This window comes from Ascidiella aspersa, chromosome 8, assembly GCF_963924565.1.
Source record: "Ascidiella aspersa chromosome 8, kaAscAspe10.2, whole genome shotgun sequence".
Taxonomy (NCBI): Eukaryota; Metazoa; Chordata; class Ascidiacea; order Phlebobranchia; family Ascidiidae; genus Ascidiella; species Ascidiella aspersa.
The window spans coordinates 18,759,238-18,769,741 of NC_139454.1; the positions used below are offsets into that span (position 1 = coordinate 18,759,238).

Here is a 10,504-nt window from a genome sequence, read left to right on the forward strand (position 1 = left end):
ATAAATGCGATAATTTATACCTCGCTACCCGATTGATTGCCGCTTCGACGCAGGTTAAAGGGCGTTATTAATTTTGTAGGGAAACATTTTAACTGATTTTTCACACAATCAGCACTTAGTGCAACGCTTAGGTGTAAGTATAAATGTGATGCCATTTAAAAGAGAAAGTTCACATAACATTTAGCCCTCTGACGAATATATTACGCTATCCGTAACATTAGTTTTAGATAACATATTAATTGCCACTTTCAATTTATTGATTATGGTCTATAATACGAGGCTAGAAATTAACACAGAACTATGTGAAATAGTGATAAAGATTGCTTCATTTTGTTCAACCACAGAAAATCACGCAAACCAAATTGTCAACTTAACAAAACAAAAAATTCATTTGAAAAAATGTTTACTGCGAATGTTGATATTTTTTATTTTATTATATTAGATTTATTCTCATTTTTTAATTGTTCGCCTCTAATCAAGTTTGTTAATACATGTGGAGACACAAGTGGAGAAGGGTTTTCCGGTTATAGTAAGATCTCACTTTATATAAAACTGTACTCGTAAAATGTTGACTCTAAAACGCACAGTAAATATTTATAAAGTTGCGAATAAATATTAAGGTAAAATGTAACATTTAAGCTTACACCTCTTAGTGGGATTCTTGGCTCCTTTTTGGTCCAGTGTTTTAACCACAAAGTTATTTTTCCTTACAATGTATGAAAAACAATATGTTACATTTACATGGTCAAATAGCGACTACATTAATAACCGAATAAAGAATTGCAATATGAAAAGAATATTTTATCAACGTTTAAATCAATGGATAACAGTTACAACGAAATGTATTGATATAAGTAATAAAAAAGTTTAATAGAATATCATTGTTTTGTGTTTGACATGTTGGTATGTTACAGAAACATAAGATTTATAAAACCCCTTTCAAATGTAAAAGCAAAATACGAAACAAGGATTTTATCAAGCTTACTGCACCATTTTGTGGTTTTCTAAAATTTTTCAACCTTCACAACACATAACACAACAATAGAGATAAAGACACAACATCAAATTACTCTTAACCAACGTAACGTAATATTAGAACACGATGAAATTACTATTGGGTATGTTTAGGCCAGAAGTTATCGAACAGTTGATTTAATGCTTTGTCGTTTCGGAAAATACTGTTTGTTACACGATTAATTATTTTTTGCTTGCAATGAACTCATTTGTTTATCATTTTTTAATTAATTGTCTCCAGTGTCTAGATTTAGCATCTCTAGGTTGGCATTGAGATGCTCATATTCGGTGTCAAGTTTGTTAATAATTTTTAAAAACTTATCCTTCGCGAGTTGAATTGCTTCCGATATTTGTGTTGTTCCACGTCGCGCGGCACTGACCATTTCTGCCCGGTCGTTTCTATTCAAAGCAGCTATCATTGTTGCTCCTTGCGACGATGACCAAGCCGCTCTAACATCAAAATCGTTTTCCATATTAACGTTAATAAACTAAAGCTATAGAGATCTGAAAAACCAAAAGTTAGAGAATTGAAAATCATACAAAGAACAACAAAACGAACAATATTTCTGTTAACGGCCTGTTAGCTAAAAGCGGATACCACCTCCTTAATGCCTAATGAATTTTCAGTGATAAAACCATTCAATGCTCCGTTTAAACACTTTCATAACCTGAACTACCAACGAAACCTAATTTTGTTGCTGAAAAAAAACAAAAAATATTTTTTCGAGGGCAGTTGCTGAAAAAAATAAAGTCTCACGCGCGGGACAATAAAGCGCAGCAGGCGGTAAGTCGCTTCGTCACTTTACAAGCTGGACAAAGCAAGCGAATATGAACGAATTCTGTATGAAAGTTTTTCTGCTGCTAGATGGCAGTCGTTAGCTACAAAGTGCTAAAACGCAATATTTCAGGTTTTTACCCCCCAAGCAAAGGCCCCTGGGGGTGCAGCCTCATAAACTTTCACAAAGCACCTACATACCACTCTACGATGTCTACTTTTTCTATAACGCTTCGGACAAAAATCGGTGTGAAACATACCATAGGAAACCAAAAAAGAATAACGGCAAAAACAAGATATGTCCCGAAAATAAATTTTCGGCCCGTATAATCTTTATAATGTTAGATTTCTGAGAAAAAAATAATTGCTGAAAATAAAAAAGTAAAGGTAAGGCCTACATTTATGCAACATCCAAAAAGGTAAAGAATGCTGAACTGTCACCGAATCATATAACCGGAACTGAACGGAATAATTTGTAAGAACATGAACCTTAAACAAAAGCGGTTCACTCCAGCATGGCGTCACAATTTGTATTTTACAGAGTTAAGTTAACGCCATGTTCGTAATTTTATGACAAAAATATGAATATTGATTTTCTCTATATATTATCAATGAGTTGCTGTTTTTTTAATACGTCACGTAACTTAGCTTAAATGACTTTGCAATTCTTGCCTCTAACCAACGAAATTGCAAACCGTGCTCAAAATGCGTCCGATTCTCTCGGTATCCACCCGACGAATGACGATGCAACACAACGCCATCCAAAACGCAACCGCACACAAAGTCCTATCCCTGAAAACCAAGTCGGTGGGTGATTCCCGCGGACAAACGCATTAGTCCGGAACAAAGGGTCTACAATAATCAAATTTGTGACAATCTGTATATCTTCTGGTAAGTAAGAAAAGTACAAATCCTACATCTGCCTGTCTGTCTGTTTTTAACAGGGAGTCGAACCGGAACTTTATGAACCGGTTTTGGGTCAATTTTATCCGATCCGTAACCGAACCTGAACCGTTTTTTATAAGATTTTAAGGAGCCGAACCGGAACTGAACCGAATAATTGAAAAGTACCTGAACCTTAACCGAACCCGAACCTATAAATAAAAGCGGTTCGCTCCTGCATGACGTCACAACTTCTATTTTACAGAGTCAAGTTACGCTATATTCGAAATTTTATGAAAAAACTATGAATATTGAATGTAAAAAACGTTGATTTTTTAATTTTTAGATATTTTTAGTAATGAGTTGCTGTTTTTTTAATACGTCACGTTTTCTTTTCAGGGCCACCCTGCTTGAAAAAGAGATTTTCAGATACAGTTTGCGCAATATAAGTAACGATATTATTAAAATAAAAAACGATAAAAACAGTAAGTTCACAAGGGCACAAAACACCAAATGTTTCAAAGTTATTAGTGAATATAAAAGTGTGTGAAGTAGTACAGTGTGAATTTTAAAACACAGAAAGTTACATTTTGTAAATGATTTACATGACTTGCATGTAAAACTTATTCCAAACATTATAAAAATGCTATCTACTTTTGTTTTCATTTTGATATTTAAAACTATGAATGGGTTAACTTAACAAATGAACACTATTTCATTTTTTTACGCAAACTAACATTTTGGTCTTAAGCAGCAACCTGTGTAAGCAATTATCATATACAAATTCATTAAAAATATGCTGTACATAAACAAAATCGATAGATTCCAAAACAGTTTTTCTAGTATTTTCAACAAAATAATATTTTCTAAAGTTTCTTTCCAAATATATAAATGAACTTCGTTACAGATTTTACTGGCGTTGTAAGAGAGCCATAGTTAACATTGTTTTTAACACATATTAATGAAGTACTATCACTAGAAATACTTTCACTGACCATAGCTTTTAAATGAACGACCTCATTCTACATTTGCAGCGTCTGATAAGTTTGTTTAAAATGTACAGCAATGTACTCAATTATACTCTCTTCGTCTTTGTTAAGAGTGTCTGTCATTAAGATTATGTTTAATTGAACAGTTGTGTCCCTAATGCTTGAATTCGCGGTAAGCAAAACAATGATGGGGTAATAGTTATTCCATCAATAGAAAATTTACGAAATAAAATATCTCCAGATGGTTTTTGCAAAAAAAGCTTTAAAAAGTATTCCAGTGCGTAAATTTTCAATTGATGGAATAACTATTTTTTAAAAAGTATTTCCAGGGGTTTAAACTTTCTTTTTCCCCGCCTGCCTCCAGCCACCACTTAAAAACTTCATCGTTTGAGCAGGATTGAACATTTTCTGTTAAGTAGTCTGTTATTGTAATACCATGCTTTTTTTTCCAAAATTTGATCACACTTTTGGCATCTGTACATCATTGAAACATTTAGTTATTAACTGGCTAATTAGTTTCTAGTTAAAAGTTACACGGATGCAATTTACTAAACAGTGCATACAAAATTAGGTTTATTACAAATTCCAATTACTACTTTTTTTGTTGTAAAACCTCTTCCGCTTCTATTTCATCACCAAAAAGAACTTCAATAGATAAATTATAATTCATTTTGCTAGGCACCTATCATGTTAAATAAACTTGGTTAATTAATTTTATTAGGATCTATTATAGTAAAATTTTGCTGTTACTTTACCCTTCTACTTAAAAAATACTTCAGTAATAACTATTTTTTACATTGTTAATAGAGATAGACCGATATTATGGTTTGCCGATAATATCGGTATCCGTAAATGTAGACGCATATGATATAATCATTACTACTTACCCATTCTTTGTTAAAAATAATTCGGGTTTAGAGCATTACATTTCAAAAAAAAAAAAGTATCAGTTGACAAAATTGTAAAAAAATCTAGTACCCCATATCCGTTCAAAAAAGTGATATCGATCAATCTCTTATTCTTAACCTGCTATACAAATAAATGAACCAATGTACATCTGGCTTGTGTGTAAACAACTAAGGTGTTGTGATGTTTTTATGGTAAGAAAAAGTGGAAATTCTTCTTCCTAAGGCAATGTGCCGCGACATCATGCAAGGTGGCAGCACTGTTCCCAGAGGTGTGTAAAAAGTATCATTGACATTATGCATCTGTTTCAAAAAATAAATTAAAAAAGGGCCTGTAGTGTTAATAATATTTGGGTTAGGGTGGTCAAGTATCATTATTTTATTTATTCTTACATAGTATTTCTTCATTGCAAGTTCAACTTTGACAACTAGTTTAGTTAACGTCAAAATAAATGTGGTAGGATTACACCAGAGTACAAAAAAGTATTAAGGTCAAGTTTCATTTTTCGAGTGCTAAGAGGTACAAAATAATGGAATACGTAAAAGTTTTGGGTTGCAGAGCACTGGCCTAAAGGAACTAATAAACCTAAAAAACGTCAAGCTTTACAAATTTCATTTAGGTGCGAGATCAGCTAAACTAAACTTTTGAATCTGGAAAATTTTGCTTTCTCACTGAAACAAAATCCAATCCCAGGCAACTGCAAAGCTCTGATGCTAGTCTTCTGCAGCAGCAAAGCACACTAAACAATGTTTGCGTGCCTCAGCTTACGACAGACTACACCTAATTATTTCTGCGTTATTGCGCTAAAATTTTGGCTAACTAACGTACCAGTCAAACGATAGTTGTGCTTGTTTTACTATTATGCACCAGAGCGGAACGCTGTCGAAAGTAGAACAATGGACTGCGGTCACAGTTTGTCCTCATGGTTATAATCTCTTTGGTGTGAAGAATCATTTGTCACTGCATGGTGTACTTCCCACTTCTTTTGTGCAATGTCGCTGAAAAATAGGTTTTGTGACGTCACAGCTTTAATTAAAAATAATTTTGTGCAGAGTTAATTACTTAACTTAGTATTAAAAGTTTTCAAAGTGACGTCATCTAAAAAAAATGATATTCAAGAGGAACGAACAACTTTGCCAGAGAAACTTATTGGCTATCTTCTATAAACAACCAGCACCCGGTCAAAACTTGAGATTTAGCGAAAAAGAATTCAGCAGTTAAAGGGTTAAATTTGCGATTTCAATGCTTCAAGTTGTATTTCAAAATGTCAATAGAAAAAGCATAAACATTCAACCATTCTTCTATTTTTTAATTAAAACGAACTCTGATACAATAGAATCAGACAATGTATGTGGTAGACTTTTTATTTATTTATTTTTTTAATTTAATTTTATAGATAAAAAAAATTTAGGGTGTATTTTGGGGCATGAGTTTCCAAAAAATTTGTTAACATGAAGCATGGTGAACTTTAGCACATTTCACTTCTTGCACTATGCATTATTAAATTGAAACAAATAATGCCAAACCGTTTTTATTTCTAGGCCTTGGTTAAAAGAATTGAAAATATTTTATTATATTGCCTGTCGACTGAACCGCGATATATTAACAATAAAATTAGTTTTACAAAAATCTACTTTACCTGACTTTTTTATTCAGTTACCTGCCCAGAACATGGACATCGTTTCCAGATGTCGATTTGCTGTCCCTATATTTCATGGTTATGGCCATAATATGAAAAGGTTTTTTAATTTCTATGTAAAAAAATTAATGCACTTTTATATAAATACCCAAAGGATGGGGGCTTCGGGTTAACAGAAGGCGAAACTGTGGAACGACTGTGGTCTTTTCTACGACCTTTTAGTAAAATTTGCAAAGAAATGAGGCCAGAACATCGCCATGACTTGTTGTCTGATGGGTTGTGATCCTGTGGGGCACGAGATTAGTTTAGTTGAATTGAAGCTTCTGACTATCGCTTTAAGGTTGCGTGCGTATAACTCGTTTGTCAACCACAATGCTTCTGGTGATTATTAGCGAACACCCAGTTAAAACTATAGGTGTGGACTTTGGTGCGAGTAGACAATAAATCTGGGGCATAAGCCGTTACAGCGTAAATTGCACAATAAACACAAAATCTCTTAGTCGGTCAATAGCCGTGCGCTACATATATCTATCCAACCCATTAAGATATTTGTGCTTTGGGCAATTAGAGCGAAATGAACATGACAAGGCAATTTTAGTCACACGAGTTGTAGCTTTGAGCAACACGTTCAACAACAAGATGTTAGTTATTCTTCTGTCGATAAGCCAACGAACGACAGGTGTTTTGTTGTTGTCTCTTTGTCTCGTCCACGTCCTTCCGTCATTCATTGTGAAAAACGTGAACTGTGAAAACATGAAAGAGAAAGGAGCAGTAAATTGTTCGAAAATACATACTATAAGGGCCGAATGCACCAACCCGGATCAAAGCCCGATCAGATCAAATATTGCTGAGTCAGCGATCAAACTAGGATCATCTTTATTTTGGTATTCACCAAGCCTGATCGCCGATCAAACCACGATCAAACACGCATATTTGATCCGAGAGTTAAACCTTCGGTGGTGCAGGTTTAAGTGCAGGATCAAATGACTTAACATTGACTAATAATGTATTTTTGAAATCTAATCACAAGTACTAAACTTTTAAACACTAAACTAACACTAAACTGTCATCTATGAAACATATAAAATGATTTTCACGTTTTTTATTCATCGACATTAGACACCTAAATCGTTTGAATTGCGGACCTAGTAAAATAAGTAAGTAACTTTGAAAATACACCAATCTTTACAAAAAATCACAAAACCTCTAAACAAAACACAAATCCAGACCTATAACGTGACAGGTTTATTTATTTACAGAAATAGTTGTTGTAGAAAGTACTAAATATGAATGCAATTGATGTTATAGAGGAAATAGAAAGACCACTACAACGTGTTATACTTGACAGGTCCAACCCATTTGAAGAATATGACAGTATTCAGTTTTACAATAGGTACCAGCTGAGTAAAGAATCAGTGGTTGACCTATTGGCTATGATATCGTTAGACCTCGAGCATCATTCAAAAAGAAACAGTTTTATTCCCCCTATGTTGCAGCTACTTGTCACTTTTAAGATATTATGCTACTGGACACTTTCAGAGATGTGATGGTGATATTGTAGGAATTCACCAGTCTACTACACGCCGTATCATACACAGGGTGTCAATTGCTTTAGCTTCCAGAAAAAGGAACTTTATTTCACTTGAACTAGACAGCTTAAACCAAGTAAAATGTAGTTTTAAGGAAGTTGCAGGATTTCCAGGAGTAGTTGGTTGTTTAGATTGCACACATATTCCCATAGTTTCACCTGGAGGAGAAAATGCAGAAGTTTACAGAAATCGAAAGGGTTATTTTTTTATAAATCTTCAAGCTATTTGTGATCCGAATATGTTGTTTACTAACATTGTATGTAGGTGGCCAGGCTCCACACATGACAGTAGAATTTTTGACAACAGCTCAACAACTCGAACATAATATATTTAAAGGACTTTTGCTTGGTGATGGTGGTTATCCTTGCAGCGCTTACATGATGACCCCATTGCGCAATCCTGTTAGTAATAAAGAAAACTATATATATAATAAAGCACACATAAAAACCAGAAACATAGTCGAAAGGATGTTTGGAGTGTGGAAGCAACGATTTTGTTGTTTAACACAATACCAGTTCACACAAAACTAGAGAATTCTTTACCAATAATTATCGCAACAGCTTGCCTGCATAATTATTGTCGTAGAAGAGGGGACGTAGGCCTGTCTGATGATGAAATCTATGATCTGCCCAACAATGACCTTACTGATGAAGCCTCAAGTGTATCAGGAAATATTATTCGACAACAAATAATTGATAATTTTTTTTAATATTTTACTAGTAACTGCAAACATATTGAAAACATGACGAATGGTAAAATGCAACATGCAATTAGACAATATTAACATTTCTGTTATGTAAAATATTTATGGTATTCTTATTTGTAAGCTGTGACCACAATATGATACAACAATGCAGGGCATAACTGTAAATTGTGGCCATAGCTAACAAATGAAATCAGTTGAGTGAATCATTCACATTACCTGTTAGCTATGGCGACAATTTACAGTCATTGCCCTGTACTGTGTGAATAATAATGACTATCAAGTTGTGGTTACACCTTACAAACAAGAGTACCATAAATATTTTGCATATAACCAAAATTTTAATGGTGAGTTAATTTAAATGTTTACTAATAACTAATTCCAAAGTTCCGCATAAATGTTCAAATCCTAATGATGGTCTTTAGTCTCATCTGCTTGATTTCTGAGTTTCCTTTCAAGTTTTAGCTGTAAAAGTTTCATCTTCATAGTATGCCTTTCTTGTTTTTGTTTTAGAACTGTTTCTAAAAATTCCTTTTTTAGTGCATTGATATCATTCTGGGCGATCATATTTTTTTGACTGTTTTACTCTTTTTACTGGTGGACTGCCTTGCACTGATGTTGAACTGCTTCGCTGTATATCTAATCCAAAACAAACCTAATTATTATTAGCAATAAAATAAAACTTAACAACTCACTAAAATTTGTATTTTTGACTTGTAGCTAAAATATATCAAACTAAAATTTGTGAAGCAGTTTATACCTTGATCTACGTAAACAACAGTTAATGGTTCTCCAGTGTCTGTCGCTGTAAGATCGAGTATTGAATCATCATCAAATTGGTTTTTCAAAGCACTAATTTGACCTGATGTCATTGCTGCCAAATACAAAACAAATTGATAGTTAATTTTATTTGTAAAATAAGTATTCATTGTTGGCCAATAGTTCAAATATTGTAGTTAAACAATATTGTTACAACAAAGTATTATATATCTTGCTTAGAGTTTCCTAATTTAAACAGAATACCCTAACTTCAACACTACAAATAGTATAATGGTGTGTTTGGTTGAAGTTGCCTTTTAATATAAAATATCACCATACCTTCAACTTTTTGTAACTGAGCATCTTCAGCAGGCGGTGGCCCTCCACCTGTGAGGAATCGCTCTCTTCTGACAAAAGCCGATTCCTTTTTAGCCCTCGATTTAAATTTTTTCCAGAGGACCTGAAGCTGCCCTATATTCCGTTTTGTATTGGTTGATTTGGAATTAAAGGTCTCGTCGCTACGTTTTTCCCTCGCCTTAGTTTTTGCAGCAGCTGTTACACGGTCAGTTTTTGGCATTCTATGACATTTTTATAATTGTCAATTAGTTAGATGAGTAAATTCTTTTCGAAGTCGTTAAAATTTGTTGAGCGGGGCATATTTACTTTAACTTTGTTAGCTGACAAGATGTAAGAAAAAAATTATACGGGGAAAGCACCGAAATCTCGTTTCCATAATTCACTTTGATCGGATCAAGCGCGGCTCAACTGATCGTAGTTTGGTGCATACCAAGTGCCTCAAAGGATCAAACTTGGATCAGTTGATCTTAGTTTGATCTGATCCATGTTGGTGCATTCGGCCCTAAATGTTTTACATTGAGCAACGTCGTCACCTATAATTTTACAATTTTTTTTTTTTTAGTTTGTTTAACGACGCATCACAAGAAAATACATTTTAAATTGCTGCTTATTCACTATTGAACTAAATTCGTGTTTGGACTTGCACGAATTAAAGCATCTGTGTCGCGCGTGGAGAAATCATTATGCTTTTTAACGAGGAATTTTTTCGTCTCGTGTATTGTTTTCTACCTAACTAGACGCGTTGTGCGTGCGTTCTTTGATTCAGACTTCCCTAACTAAAACCCAATCCAAATTCTTTCGTGCACAACAAAAATGAAACGTGATGTTTTTAACGCGTTGATTTCAAACTATTGAGCTCCAAGGTAAAAAAAGAGTAAGCTTTTTTTTTTA

General features: G+C 33.8%; 1 long non-coding RNA gene across 1 annotated transcript; it reads right to left on the reverse strand.

Annotated features, from left to right (window-relative positions):
• Positions 1–8,128: 8,128 nt before the first annotated feature.
• LOC146136698 (uncharacterized) lies at positions 8,129–9,980 on the reverse strand. Its single transcript, XR_014501633.1, has 2 exons — positions 9,596–9,980; positions 8,129–8,193 (listed from the first exon to the last, which is right to left on the reverse strand). It is a non-coding gene; the product is annotated as an uncharacterized LOC146136698 (long non-coding RNA).
• Between the last annotated feature and the right edge of the window lie 524 nt (positions 9,981–10,504).